Source organism: Oryctolagus cuniculus, chromosome 18 (genome assembly GCF_964237555.1).
Source record: "Oryctolagus cuniculus chromosome 18, mOryCun1.1, whole genome shotgun sequence".
NCBI lineage: Eukaryota > Metazoa > Chordata > Mammalia > Lagomorpha > Leporidae > Oryctolagus > Oryctolagus cuniculus.
The window spans coordinates 44,507,243-44,520,353 of record NC_091449.1 but is presented as its reverse complement, the minus strand read 5'-3'; the positions used below and the strand labels follow the sequence as shown (position 1 = coordinate 44,520,353).

Sequence of the window (13,111 nt, the reverse complement as noted above, 5' to 3'; positions counted from 1 at the left end):
GTTTTATTTCCGACCACTTTCTGATCATGCTGGTACAGACAATCAAGTTAAGAGTAGGTGCTAATATACGGTACAGCTGTTTCAAGCAACCTGCTGCTTAGGCTGCAGCTGGGAACAACTAACTTTCCCAGCAAGCTCTGATTAGCATTTTGATCTTGACAAGCACTTTCCTCTCTGAAAGCCACTGCAGGAGTGATTGTTGTCACCGCCACACCTTAGGATTCTGCTGTACACATATTCTGTAGTTTTCCTCCACTTTCTGAACACACAATCTGCTGCTGGCATGCTCCAAATGTGAACCATTTCCCCCAATTTTTAGACACGTGTACCACTGGAAGAGGAAGTCATATCTTGCAGACTGTGCTCAATATAGATTAGAAAGTATCAGGTTGCAACGAAGGTATGGTGGTAGAACTGGCATTTGTGAGCTCCTTTTATATGTTTGGAACTTGGCATATATTTATTTACTTAATACGTATCTGACAAAGATTATGAATGGGTTACTACTATTGCTAGAAGGAATTAAGAAAAACTAGAAGAGCTGTGTTCTCAAGCATGCTTCTTAAAGCAGACCTCTTTTCTCTTTATAGTCACTATTTACTGAACACTGATCATATCCAGGGTGCTTTATTTTCATTCCTAACATTAGCTCTTCAAGATAACTCATTTAGTTTCCTAGTCTGCAAAATGGGAATGAAGACTTAGATAAATGTCTCAGGGCCAGAGATAATCAGTAGCAGACTTAGAACATAACATTATTGTTCATTTGTTTTCTTGATACTAAATGCAAAATGCCATTCAGTATATTCATCTGGCTTTATCAATGGCAACAAGGATAATATTCAGAGAGATTGAAGCCTGAAAGGGGAAAGTAATCAAGGAAGGAATGAAAACAGGAGGAAAATATTCCAATAAAGGAAAAACATAAATAGATAAATAATGTCTTCATGAAGTAATTTAAAAGAAGAGTTCCAGAAAAAGAATCAATTTTCTCAAGGCATAAGCAGTAGTAATCATAATCATGGTGCTCACTGTATACCAGGAACATTGCCTTTAGGGTTATTGCAAGAATTGTAAGATATAAAGAGTACTAAGTATTGTCTTTATGTCTTTTTTATATATGGAACATCTAAGGCTCAGAGAATCTAAACTTGCCAAAGGCACACAATAAGAATTCAAAGGGATATAGACTTGGTAAGTAATCTGAGTCCTGGTCCATAACCTCAATCACTCAGTCACTGGTTTCCAATGCTAATGCTTCTCATCAATTTAAGGATTAAGGATTCAATGGTTTACATTTTTTTAAATTATTTATTTATTTATCAGAGAAAGAGAGAAAGATAGAGAGAGAGAGAGCTGTCTTGTATCTGCTGGTTCACTCCCCAAATGGCCACAACAGCTGGGGCTGGGCCAGGATAACCCAGGAGCCAGGAACTCCATGTTAGTTTCCCTCATGTGGGTGGCAGGAACTTAAATAATTGAACCATCATCTGCTGCTCCCCAGGTGCATTAGTAAGGAGTTGGACTGGAAACTGAGTGGCCAGGAATTGAATAGACATTCCAATGTAGGATGCAGGTGTCCAATATGTGATGGGTGTGTCCAAAATGGTGCCTTAACCCATAGTACATGCCCCCTTGCATCTTGATTTTAAAGTAAGTGACAATCGTAAATAGCGGAAACTTTTGTTGATGGTTAAGAGGGTCTAGCATTGTGGTGCAGCTGGTTAAGCCTCCACATGTGATGCTGGCATTCCATATGAGTGTCAATTCAAGTCTTGGTTGTTCTACTTCAGATACAGCTCCTTACTAATGCACCAGGGAAGGTAGCTAAAGAAGGTTCAAGTACTTGGGACCCTGCCTTCCATGTGGGAGTCTCAGATGGCATTCCAGCCTCCTGATTTTGGCCTGGCCCACACCTGGCTGCTGTGGCCGTTTGGGAAGTGAACCAGTAGATGGAAGCTCGTTCTCTCTCTCTCTCTCTCTCTTTTTCTGTCTTTCCCTCTCTCTCTATAACTCTACCTTTCAAATAAATTAATCATTAAAATGAAAGGAAGACTTTACTACATAATCAAAATAATGCATGCTTCGAGCAAACTTTTGTTTCATTTTGTTTTTTAAAAATATATCTATTTATTTGAAAGAGCTACAGAGAGAGGAGAGGCAGAGAGAAAGAGAGAGAGAGAGGTCTTCCATTTGACGGTTCACTCCCCAATTGGCCGCAACAGCTGGAGCTGTGCTGATCCGAAGCTAGGAGACAGGAGCTTCTTCCGGGTCTTCCACGCGGGTGCAAGGGTCCAAGGATTTGGGCCATCTTGCACTGCTTTCTCAGGCCATAGCAGGGAGCTAGATTGGAAGTGGAGCAGCTAGGACTCGAACAGGCGCCCATATGGGAGGCTGGTGCTTCAGGCCAGGGCATTAACCTGCTGTGCCATATTGCCAGCCCCTCGAGCAAACTTTTGAATATTTTAATGAAAATCAACTCTTTTTTTTCATAAATGAAACATGGTGGCAAAATTTGATTAATATAACATGCCAAAATAAGAGAAGTCATATAATTTTTGTTGTATAATTTTTTTTCGTCATATAATTTAGGTTGTAAAATTTTATTCCATGTGAAAACATTGTACCCTAAAATACCAAACAAGTGATATGTTTTAATAAATAATAATAATAAATGCATCAGTACAAGAAATTATGTTGGGTTCTAGGCAGCTATGTTTTCTTCCATAGATTTCAATATTTTAAAGATGTTATTTTTATTTATTGAAAGGCAGAATGATAGAGAGAGACACCGAGAGACAGAAAGAAATATCTTCCACCAACTGGTTCACTCCCCAAATGACTGCACCAACCAGAGCTGTACCAGGCCAAATTCAGGAGCCTGAAACCCCATCTTGATCTCCCACATGGGTGACAGCTATGCTCCTCTGCTTTCCCAGGTGCATTAGCAGGATCTGCATTGAAAGTGGAGCAGCTGTGACTCTAACTGGCACTCCTGTGCCACAATGCCGATCCCAGATATAAATATTTTTTAACCAAACTCCATAATAATTCAATCAGTTGTACTTGTTGATGACCATCAGGTGTAGAGAGCATCTACATGCTAGATTCCTATAGATGAACAAGTGAAACCTGATCCTAAATTGGAGATACTGCATTGCAAGACAGTCTGAACTTAGTTATAAATTCTGCATTGGCAAAGATAGTATTGCTTAGATAACTCTACCAATGATTTCTGCTTTGCTAATATATAAATTATAGATATTGATTTGTTGTACCTTGTGCCTTGGAGTTGCCATGGCTAAAGGTCACCATTTTAACCCAGTGTAAGGCATGGAATAAAGCAGGGATGGGGAACCTTTTTCCTGCCAAGGGCCATTTGTATAATTGTAACATCATTGATGTGCCATAGAAAGCTATCAACTTAAAAATTAGCCTGCTATTGATTTACTGAATTTTGAATCCCATCTGTGGTTGCCTTGGCAGGGCCAGATCGAATGATTCTGCAGGCCTCATACAACTTGGGGTCTGGATGCCCTCTACTCTTGCTGGGCTTCAAATAAAAAGTGTAATGCTTTTGAGTCTTGAAACTCCAATATGAATAGACATGCCAGATAAAACACAGGCTTCCAGATAAATTTCAATTTTAGATAAATATTGGATATTTTTGCTTGTTTGTTTTAGTATAACAAGGTTCCAAATATTGCATGGAACATTCTCACACTAAATAATTATTCATTGTTTATCTGAAATTCAAAATTAAATGGATATCCTCTGTTTGTATTTGTTAAATATGAGTTTGAGAAGATTCCTGGACCCAAAAGTTGTTGATTAAGTAATGTAGATAAATATTAATTTCTTACCCAACTCACAGATTGTTGAGAGGCTTAAGCAAGAAAATAGATTTAAAAGCCCTACCCACTTCTGTCATGTCTGTCAGGGGCTGGGCCAAATTTGAACTTATTTAAATAGTATAATATTGCATAACACTAAAAAGTACTTTAAATAATCTTTACCCTTGACTGTGATATTCTTTTTCCTATTGAATCAGCCTTCACTTAATTTAGATTAATGTTTGACATTGCTTAGTTACATATCATGATTAGATGCATTAAAATGGATAGAAATTGTATTATAAAGATATTCACCCTATATGGTTCTCAAAGTAATTACCTTTTAATAAATTTCCTTTCACAAAGCCGGTACTTTGCAGGGATGTATTTTGAGAATTGTAGTTATGTCAGTGAAAAAAATGAATGTCTCAAATAAGAGATACAATAGAAGATTATTTGTCCAATGATGTGAACATTAGCAGTGATCTAGTCAATTCAAGCCTATAAACAAGTGAAAAACTGCATCTTCACAATCCTGATATACTGAATAGCTCATTGTATCAAAACCTGGGCAAAATAATAAATTGAGAGAAAATAAAGTTAATATGAGATTTTGAGTCATCTATGCTTAAAAGTGATAGCAAAACTCAGCAAATTGCTTACACATCTTGATGGAGAGAGATGGATTCAACTCAATTTTGTATGATAATTCAATTAGTCCATATTTACATAAATAAAATCAATCAGTGATGCAGATGTCAGCAAAATATTAAAAAAGCCTTTGAAATGCAGTTCTGCATCACTTCTCGTTGGAATCCTGGGTCTTGTTCCAATTCTAGGTTCTAATAGTCACAATGAAATCCTTTAAAATTCTATCAATCTGAACTGTTTTGCATAAAATTTAGATTTAATTTTAAAGATTTCTCATATAAAAATGTTGGGCAATAGACATTTTCGATATTGAAATGCAGTAAGAGCCAATTGGCAATAAGACTTTAAGTTAGCTTTCAAAAAGATCTTGCAAAAAATTTAAATAATTGAATTTTATTCATCTTTGATGAGTGGCTGTGTATCTCAAACTTGCTTGTCAGCTAAAATTTATTTTCCAAAAGGACAAAAGACAAAAAAAGAAAAAAACACCATGTTCTTCATTGCTGTAACCATTTGAGCATTTTTAAAGCATATTTGTAAAATTACAGTGCTAATTCAATAATTTATTGAAATTATCATGAAAGTTCAGCAAATCATGCACTGCGTTCAGATCCTGATATATGCTAGATTTCCTGTTTTTTACGAGTCAGCAGCTTTGTAACTATAACCATTTGAATTTCAAATGATAAGTTTATATCTAGTATAGCCCTAGAATGCATAAAAAATGATAAGAGGGTGCCCTTTAGAGAAATTTAAAAGGAACTGTGCATTTCATAATTTGATATATGTAAGATAATCCATTATACACCAGGGCTTATATTGTGCCAGCAAATGTAAAAGAGAATGCAGACTCTTGTCTGTGCCCAGCACAAGGCAATACAACAGAGATATGTTTCCGTGAGTTATGAACTGCTGGCTTCCTGGTATCCAACATTCTCTATCCTCTATTGGAAGGGGTGCATATGTAACACACTGAAGGGCTCTGTGGGCTTAATTACTATCTTAGCATTTGGCAGAATGAGAAAGAAGAGATGCCAAGCAAACTGAGAAAAAGAACTCTGTAGCCATCTCCACCGGGCTAGAAAATTCATAGAAGTATTTATTCTACAGGCAAGATGGAAGGATATGTTTTCTATTCTTTGAAATGCCTTCTTTCCATGTTTTATCTTCTCAAAGTCATTACCGATTCATATATATGTTTCCTGAAAGTAATTACTATCTTATCTGATTTATCAATGAATTTTCTCTATAGAAGCCCAATAATAGAGCCATGTAACATAATTTTTCAACTCAGCTAAATATTAAAATTCCTGAGAGTATGGCTAAATCTCATTCCCCCTACTATCAAACATACTTTTCCAATGACTAGAAAGATGGTGGGGTTCAGTAATCAAAAGATGTTTGTGGGACCAAAATGTGTGGATGCTAATGCCAGTTACCTACAAAGACTGTGTGGTCATTAAGTCAAAGCCCTTAGTTTCCATTAGTTGCAGTTTCCTTATATATAAGAAATATATTAAAAGGGTAACACTGTAAGGATTGTTAAATGTACTATGATGAGTGTACACGGTACATTAGTCAAGTGTAAGTGTTCATACAGGTTAGTTAAAGCCCTTTGTTTCCATCTCTCTTCTCATATTCACCAATTATACTGTTTTGATCACTTTTTTTTTCTTTAGATTTTATCTGCATTTCAAAAAGAAGCCAAACATTCATGCATTCAAAGCTTGGGATTTTTAATTTTAGATCATTAGTTCATAAAGTCATCTTGGGCTTAGTTGTATGATTCCCACTTACTCTATATGAGAGCACTTTGAAAAGATCATGGAAATGAAGTTAAAAGAAGTTACTTTAGTGCAAAAGGTTTAAAATCAGTGCATAATTTTCTCATGATATGCATTTCATATATTTCTATTAATCCATTCTCTTTTTTTTCTGACAGGCAGAGTTAGACAATGAGAGAAAGAGACAAAGAGAAAGGTCTTCTTTCCGTTGGTTCACCCCCCAAATGGCTGCTATGGCCACTAGCGCACTGTGCGGATCCAAAGCCAGGAGCCAGGTGCTTCTTCCTGGTCTCCCATGCGGGTGCAGGGTCCGAGCACTTGGGCCATCCTCCACTGCCTTCCCGGGCCATCACAGAGAGCTGGACTGGAAGAGGAGCGACCGGGACAGAATCCGGCACCCCAACCGGGACTAGAACCTGGGGTACTGGTGCCACAGGTGGAGGATTAGCCTAGTGAGCTGTGGCACCGGCCTCTATTAATCCATTCTAACCCTTAAATCAGATGATCATTAAGTCCAATTCCTTGCATCAAGGGTTGAAGCATTCATTTTTTAAAGATTTACTTAGTTATTTTAAAGGCAGAGTTACTGAGACAGTACAAGACAGAGAAAGAGATCTTCCATCTGCTGGCTCACTCTTAATGTGGCCATGACAGCCAGGACTGGGCCAGGCTGAAGAAGCCTGGAGCCAGGAGCTTCATCCAGGTCTTGCACATGGATGGCAGAGAGCCAACTAACTGGGCCATCCTTCACTGCTTTTCCCAGGCCATTAGCAGGGAACTGGATTGAAAGTGGAGCAGCCAGGACAGGAATCATACCCATATGCAATGCTGGCATCACTGGCAGCAGCTCTACATGCTACACCACACAGCAAAGGTGGAAAAAATTACTCTATAAAACTTTGTAAATTTATAAATATGCAGGTAATTAAATACATACATATTTATTCATGACCTTTGCAAAATTGTTCTGTTCTATTTGTAAATTAATTTTATTACATGAATCTTGTTATATAACCCATCTGTGTTAGAGTAACAGAAACTGAAGTCAAGCAAATTAGATAACACAAGATGCTTAGCAATTAATAGGCATTCAATAGTTAATTGCCAGACTGAACCTTTCCTTTTGCCTCTTCCTTTTTAGAAAAAGAGCAAGACAGGCCAGCGCCATGGCTCACTGGGATAATCCTCCGCCTTGTGGCGCCGGCACACAGGGTTCTAGTCCCGGTCGGGGTGCCGGATTCTGTCCCGGTTGCCCCTCTTCCAGGCCAGCTCTCTGCTGTGGCCCGGGAGTGCAGTGGAGGATGGCCCAGGTCCTTGAGCCCTGCACCCCATGGGAGACCAGGAGAAGCACCTGGCTCTTGGCTTCGGATCAGCGCGGTGCACCGGCTGCAGCGCACCGGCTATGGCGGCCATTGGAGGGTGAACCAGCGGCAAAGGAAGACCTTTCTCTCTGTCTGTCTCTCTCACTGTCCACTCTGCCTATCCAAAAAAAAAAAAAAAAAAAAAAAGGCAAGACAAATATATCTATATATATATGCACACATATTTATTTATATACATTCAAAGAAAATACATACCCTAAACATGAAAATCTTCCAAAAGCGCTGAGACTATAATTACACTGCACTGGCAAACAAAGGAAGACCTTGACATTTTGTGTGTGCGCTGGTAGTTTGGAATCGGTGTGAGGTTAAAGCACCACAGTGTCAGCTTTTGTGTTACAGCATCCAGTGTGAAGAGCATACTCCTCTGTAACCCTGGTTTTTGGCAGTGATTTGCTTTTGCTCTATTTTTTTTTACACTTTGGAAACCACCCTTGTCCTTCCCTATAAAGGAAGTCACTAAATATTAACACGGAAGGAATATTTTCCTAAGATCTGGAGTACTTCAGTGAGGTGGAAGAAATCGCAGGGCTTGCGGGTGCTGGAGAGCAGGAAGGAAGCGTTTTCACTTCAGTGCAGGCCCAAAGCTGATGAAGTGAACTCCTTGTCGAGCAGTCAAATGCAAACATTGGCAGTGATAGCGTCTACATCTATGGACTCATCATTTGCGGCTTCCAGAATTTGCCACAAGTCCTGTCTCTTCCACCAACATTGCTTCTTTGTTTTTGTTTTGTTTGGTTTTTCTGTTTTGCTTTGTTTTGTTTTGTTTGTTTTTTTCCCCCTATAAGCAGCTTGGGCTGCGGAAGGTGAGATTAATAGTGTTTGAAACTACAAATGACCATTAAATACGGAACTGAAAGAAACGCTTTTTTTCTTGTGGGGGAGCTGACGTCACAAGTTGAAAGTATAAACAGGTCTAACTGATGTAGAGGACCTGATAGCTCCCTTCTTTCAGGAGAGAAAGAAAACCCGTGATAGGCATGTGCTTATGCCCTCCAGCAAACTCACTCAGCATATTTGGACCTGGCTGCCAGGGCCTCCCCATCTGCTGCAGCAGTCACAGGCCAGCCTGTGGAGCCCATTGCCTTTCATGCATCTCAGGGGGCTGTGTGCTAGAGACCTTCTCTCTGGAACTGTCAGCTGGTGAGGCACTCTGTGGACACCTTTGACCTCTGTCCCTAATCCACTCTGGCACATTCCAGGCTGTCGCACCGGATCATCCTCTCTGGTTCATTGCACACCATTCGAGCCAACAGTCCACATGTCCTTTCTCCCAACTGCGTGTTCTTATTTAGGCTGGGTCAGGAGAGATGTCACTGTTTATCTACCACACTCCTGACAGCTCTCTGATTTCCTGCATTTAACTTTATAAACACTAACTTGCAAAGACCTGAAGTCAAGTGACAAATATATTGGTAAACTCAGTATTGTGAGATTTTTTTTTTTTATTTGCTCGAGAAGGGCGCTGGAACGCCCTTTTAAACAGACTACCTCAATTTAATCTATCCACCTTTTCCACCTTCCTGAGTATCACAAATTGTTATTATCATTATTCATTTATCAAGGCTCATTTCTACTGCCACCTGCTCTGAAAAGCTTTCCCCACTTGCCCCACAGCAAATGAGAATCAATCATTTTTATGACATCGTTAAACATTTTAGCTCTATATATCTTTTTTATGTAATTCATCCAAATAAATACAAGGATTTACAATACACCGCATTCTCTGTTTCAGACATCTCATTAGATCCTGGTTATGTATGGTGGTAAACAAGGAGTCTGATAGAATTCTCAGTTCAGGAGGGGACACCCGTGATAATTCATAATTGAGAGAGATGAGTGCAAAGAAGACAAAGGAGCTGTAAGGAAAGAAGTGTTAATTGTCTCTCGGGACCATGAAAATGTTCATGAAAGGATAACAGAAAGATGGGAGTTTGGCAGGACAGATGCCCACCTCCCGTACTGGAGTATCTGCGTGGACGTCCCAGCTCCGCTCCAAACTCCAGTTTCCTGTAATGTGCACGTGAGGGACGGGAGGTGATGACTGAAGCAGCTGAATCCCAGTCACCTACATGGTAAACTCAGATTGAGTTTGGGGCTTCTGATTCTGGCCTACTCCACCTCAACTGTTGTGGGCATTTAGGAAAGGAAGCAGAGGATGGGAAATCTCTGCCTGTCTTTCCATTTGTCTGTGTGTATGTGTGTGTTTTCAAATAAAAACAATAAGTAAATAAAGAAATAAGTAAATAAATCCTATTGTGAACACAGATCAGTTCAAGCTCCTTTTACCATAGTTAGTAGATAGTCTGGAGCAAAGCATTCTACATGTTTGGCCCTAACGACATCCATCATTAAGACTGTGATAATGGTAACCTATATGCATATTCTGGAGATTAAATGCCATAATTAGGCAAGTTCCTGAATGTCAATTGTTTAGCATGTGTATAGAACATTTACATAGAACATGATTCATCCTCATTGGGGGAAGGGAGCTGTACTAAAACATGTCAAAATGAGTACAATCCCTGGAGTTGTGGTACAGAATGTACTAAGTCAATGGCTGTGACATCAATAGATTCACAATGCATGACTTCAAGTGGCCGCATCAGTTAATAGTGATGGAAGAAATGGAAGAACCTTGTCTCTGATTTCAGTAACTCTAAACCTTGTATTAAAGACCTCATTTTCACAGCGCAAGAAACCAGTATGTGTGGTAGGGGGAGGAGCTGCCTTTGCACAGACTGTGATTAAGTTCAGAGATCTATCCCTGGGGGATACATGTATGTGGCAGTGGGCAGGGAGGGGGTCACCATGGCAGGAGGTGGTTGGATGTGCTCTAGATTAGTCTCCATGTACATAGCATGATATTTTCTCCTATTTCATTGATGTTTTATATATCTTAGTATATATTTTAGAATCATATATCTAATAAACATCTATGCTATTTTTCAGTCTTACCTGCATTAGTAAAGGAGCTAGTGACATTATCTTGCCGGTAGAAAAGAAGCAATCCTGAAGGCCATGCAGTTTGGCATGGCGAACAGAAATCACACTGATGGTATTACAAGGAGTCAAAACAACCCTGACTTCACTGGGATCTAGGTTTTGGTCAGACTGTGGTGACCAAGGAAACACAGATTAAATATTTGCTCTGCATTTTCTACTAATCTAACATGCAAATCTATTAGTTTTTCCAACGTGATGGTGTGGGCAGTGAGAAAAAAAGTGCAATTATATTGTTTCTTAGTTTTTTTAAAATTTTTATTTTATTTGATGTGGTTTAAAACAGGAATATAATCCTACCCATATGCAACCTAAATAGCATGCATACTCAAACATAACAGCACAAGGGGAAAAAAGTGTTTGTAACCAGCATTCTATGAGTTCAAAGGCTGAATAACTCACAGATTTAGGAGGAAGAGAGGTTTAGGAGCAAAAGTCTGTCATTAGACTAATCTGCATCTGTTGGATTTAGCTGTCATCCTGGCCATGGTATTTAATCCCTCGGCATTAAGTATCTTTGCTGTAAAAAGGAACTAGTAATACTTACCTCATAGGGTTGGTCTGAGGTTACTGAAGAAATATAACATGATGGCTGAGTATGAGACAGGATTCTATCTATTTATATATTTTGACTCTTCCCTATTCTTGCTTCTTCCCATTTAAATCGGTGACAAACATGTGTTCTATAGGTAAACTCAGAATGGAAATACGGTAGAGGGTAGAGTGAGAAAGAGAGTGGATTAATGAGACAAAAAATAGGCTGGTATCATATTGGGGAATACAAAGAGGTCTGACTGAAAGTATTTTTTTTTTTTAAGCAAAAAACTACATAACATCTGGAGGAACATCTGGAAGCTTAGCATTGTAGGAATGGTAAACAGTTGTTATTTTGTGACATTTAGTGTCCAAGATTTGAGTGACAGTGTAGAGTAATATCAGAAATCCCCCCTTTCTCAGGGCATACTTACTTTTAGAATTGGCCCCAGGACTTGTTGTTAAAGCTTGCAGAAATGTTTGCTGTATGGATTCTTGGTAATAAAATGGTGCAGCACTCCTTTCCTTCATTCAAGGAGCACTGGGGCTGCGAAGTAGACAATGCTTTGGAGTTAATTAACAAGTTGTAATTGTTTATTGCAATAATGAAATTCACACTACTGTTCACCAGTCTTAGAGCTTTTCTGCTATGTATCATGGGAATCATATCTACCTCACTGTTGAAAGGTAGGGTTCATCACTGGTCCCTTGACATTCTGGGACCTTGTCAGCTTTACTGGATTCAGAGAGCCAGGTCAGTTTTATCATCCTCATTGTTGTTCTGGGCCCACTAGGAAGAGCTCTCACTGGGTTTCTGAAGAATGTTGTTGTTTCTTTCACCAATGTAGTTCTCAAAGTTTTGGTGCAGGGAGTGTCCCCTGGAAGTTCTCATGGTACATAGTTGAGAGTTGCATATAGAAATCTTATTTAACAAATATTTTCTAGACTTCTAAACTCCCTAGGTCTTGGAATAATTTTCTGGAGTTTCAAGAAATTCCAAGAATTTCAGTTGAACTACATATAGGCCATCCTCAGGGTCATGTATCAATCATCAGCCAATTAAACTGTTTGACAGTTTGTTGGACAACTCCCAGTCACTCCAACTAAATAATTATCTACAAGTGGGCTTAGAGTGCCTGTATCTATGAAATCAAGTGCATTCTCCATTTTGTTTTTTCCACCCTGATAAAATACACTTATAATTGGCCAGCACCGTGGCTCACTAGGCTAATCCTCCACCTGCGGCTCTGGTACCAGTTCTAGTCCTGGTTGGGGAGCCGGTTCTATCCCTGTTGCTCCTCTTCCAGTCCAGCTCTCTTCTGTGGCCCAGGAAGGCAGTAGAGGATGGCCCAAGAGCTTGGGCCCTGCACCTGCATGGGAGACAAGGAGGAAGCACCTGGCTCTTGGCTTTGGATCCGCGCAGTGCGCCGGCAGCCATTTAGGGGGTGAACCAACAGAAGGAAGATCTTTCTCTTTGTCTCTCTCTCACTGTCTAACTCTGCCTGTCAAATAAAAAATACACTTATAATTAATGTCCATTCATTCCTAGTCTCTCGATATATGAATATGTAAAATTATGCAATTCTTTTGACAGGTATGCGATCTCCCACAAGTCACACTTTGTGCATGGCTCCTTGGGGCCTGTTGGAAATTGAGCCCATTTATATGTTTTGAAGCAAGGAGAGGTGATGAGCGTCACTTTGAGGAGAATCAGAAAACTCCTGCAAGGTAACAACCTCATTTCTCCAGGAAAAGGTGGATGCAGTGACTTAGGAAGGGGTGTACTACGCAAAACTTGAGGTATCTTTGACATTTCACATTATTCCCATCTCAATGTTCAGGCTATTAATCTTTGATAATCAATGTCATAAATTTAGCATGAGACCCTGTAATGTCGTAATTTCAATGTATATTGTAAATCACT

The 13,111-nt window shown here is 39.4% G+C and overlaps 1 long non-coding RNA gene across 3 annotated transcripts in view; it reads right to left on the bottom strand.

The window, feature by feature from the left end:
* The window catches only part of LOC103348476 (uncharacterized), a 52,639-nt gene extending 47,992 nt beyond the window's left edge, over positions 1-4,647 (bottom strand). For all 3 annotated transcript variants that reach the window (XR_007919927.2, XR_007919929.2, XR_011384229.1), the window contains exons 1-2: positions 4,497-4,647; positions 4,174-4,400 (exon numbers count right to left, since the gene is read on the bottom strand). This is a non-coding gene — a long non-coding RNA (uncharacterized lncRNA). The remainder of the gene's footprint in view (positions 1-4,173; positions 4,401-4,496) is intronic.
* Positions 4,648-13,111: the final 8,464 nt, after the last annotated feature.